Source organism: Rhinopithecus roxellana, chromosome 21 (assembly GCF_007565055.1).
Source record: "Rhinopithecus roxellana isolate Shanxi Qingling chromosome 21, ASM756505v1, whole genome shotgun sequence".
Taxonomy (NCBI): domain Eukaryota; kingdom Metazoa; phylum Chordata; class Mammalia; order Primates; family Cercopithecidae; genus Rhinopithecus; species Rhinopithecus roxellana.
Genome location: NC_044569.1, coordinates 26123521 through 26126118, shown reverse-complemented (window position 1 = coordinate 26126118; position 2598 = coordinate 26123521).

Here is a 2598-nt window from a genome sequence, read left to right as displayed (position 1 = left end):
ACGGGGTTTCACCATGTTAGCCAGGATGGTCTCGATCTCCTGACCTCCTGATCCGCCCGTCTCGGCCTCCCAAAGTGCTGGGATTACAGGCTTGAGCCACCGCGCCCGGCCTAGACATGTTACAATAAGCTACTGTGATTTTATTTTGGTGTACAAATTTTAAATTCATACATAGTTTTTCTATAATATGCATTTTCCATGAATTTGTAAAACTCTTTTGTGTGCATTTATGTGTGTGTGTGTATATATATGTAAACACACACATATATACACATATAACATATATTCATGTTCCATGTTTTTATGTGTGTATATATATGTGTGTATATATACACACTTAAAATATATATAAATATATATACATATATGTATATATACACATAAATGCTTTTATGTATATATACATGTATAAACAAAAGTTTTTTATATATATGTATACACACATAAAAGCACACAGCACACACATGTACACATACATAGACACTAACATTTTCAAAATAATGGATGAAACAAGAATGTGTGTGTGTGTTTCTATTCTTCAGAATATAAAAATGTATTTTTTGGATAATTCTCTGTATGTGATGATCACCTTAGTTGATCAGAGAAATAGTCAACCGACACAAAAGAAAAGTTGAAGGAAATTTCAGCTATAGTAATAAAAGTGCAAATAAAGAATTGGCCTACCGAAATACAATTCTTGAGCCCTTTGGAAAATGATGGACTTAAAATTCTTCTGTAAAACTGGATAAGCAACCAGATATGGTGGCTCATGTCTGTAATCCCAGCACTTTGGGAGGTGGAGATGGGAGGATTGCTTGAGCTCAGGAGTTTGAGACCAGCCTGGGCAACTTGGTGAAATCCCATCTCCACAAAAATAAAATAAAAAGATAATAAAACAATTAAAAAGAGTTGTTAAGCATTTCAAATTTTCTATGTAATCTGTAACCTATAAAGGCTGAGTAAAGTCTAATTTATTAGTATATCATAGTTAAAGCACACTCAGGAACTAATATTTAAAGGTGTTTCAAACATACAGATTGAAAGTTTAGCACCCCAAGGGACAGAGACAGGGAGAAGAATAAAGAATCATATCATACTGTCCTTACTCCCTCTGAGATAAAACTCTAGGAAATGCTAGGTGAAGGAGAGGAGTTCCATGCCTCTGCTTTCTGTGTGAAACTCTGGGAGGGGTCTGCCACCCATATGACCAAATCTTTAATGGGCTTCTAAATCCAAAGAAAGACAATATTGTATGACAAACATACAGAGGGCCTGAGCTTGTGGTCCTGACTCTCTCTTTGGCTTCCAAATGCTTTGAAAGTCTTCCATGCATTCCCTCATGTTCCACAAGAAAATCGGAATGCAGATGGCAGTGCTGCATGAATAAATGGTGGGATGGTTGATGTTCTATAACCTTGTCTGGATTAAGGGATTTCCAGATAGCTGGTAAAACATTATTTCGTTTTGGCTGTGTCTGGAAGAGATTAGCATTTGAATCAGTAGACTGAGTAAAGAAGTTCCACCTTCACCAAGGTAAGAGGGCATCATCCAGTCTGGTGAGGGCCTGATTAGAACAAAAACAGAGAAAATGGGAATTTTCTCTCTCCTTGAGCTGGGACGTTGTCTGTCTGCTCTTGCCCTCAGACATTGGCGGTTCTGGCTCTGAGGGCTTTAGACACCAGGACTTACTCCAGTGCTTACTCCTCTGGCCCCAGTATCAGGCCTTCAAATTCAAACTGAATTACTCCACCGGCTTTCCTGGTTTTTCATTTTGTAGACGATAGATCTTGGTACTTCTTGACTTCCATAATTACATAAGCCAGTTCCCATCACACACACACACGCGCGCGCACACACACACACACACTATTTCTCTGGAGAACACTAATACAAATGGCTTCAGTGAGTATGCAGTGTGCTGGCTGCTGCCCAGGCCAGATATTCGATAGGACTCACACCCTAACATTAGAACACTCTCAGTGTCAGTGGGAACTGAAGGGAAGCTGATTCACCTTCAGATACCGGCCAGCACATACCCCGTGACCAGGAAGTCAGGAGACAGTACAGCAAAGGGGAAGTATAAATACAATGCAACCTCCTATCGCTACAACAGAGAATGAGTTACTGGAAAACTGCTGAGGTGATATTTAAGAAAAATAGCTGAACTAAAAGAAATAATAAAGCTCTCTTCTTTATTTTTGCACATCTAAATTGTAACCCATTTTATTTTGGACCTTGAAGCATACATTTTCAAATATGGCATTGATTTTAAGGTGGCTAACTTACGACAATACCAGTCAACTTAATTGGTGTTTTTCCCTTGAAATTCCATATTTGAAAATGTCTTGTGATTCAATTTAGGGTCCATGCGAATCTCTGAAATAATAAACGTGTAAAGAGCAAAAATAAGAAAAAACACTTCAGGAGTTGCATAGCTAGATACATCTTCAAAGGACAAATACGGCTAAGTGTCTGCTTTCTAGTCTATGGTGGAAAGCAAGTAATGTAAAATCCTTTCTTGGTAATATTTTTGGAGAAAACATCACAGCATAGCGACAGTTATCAGTATGGTATCATTACTGTGATACTAAGTAATTA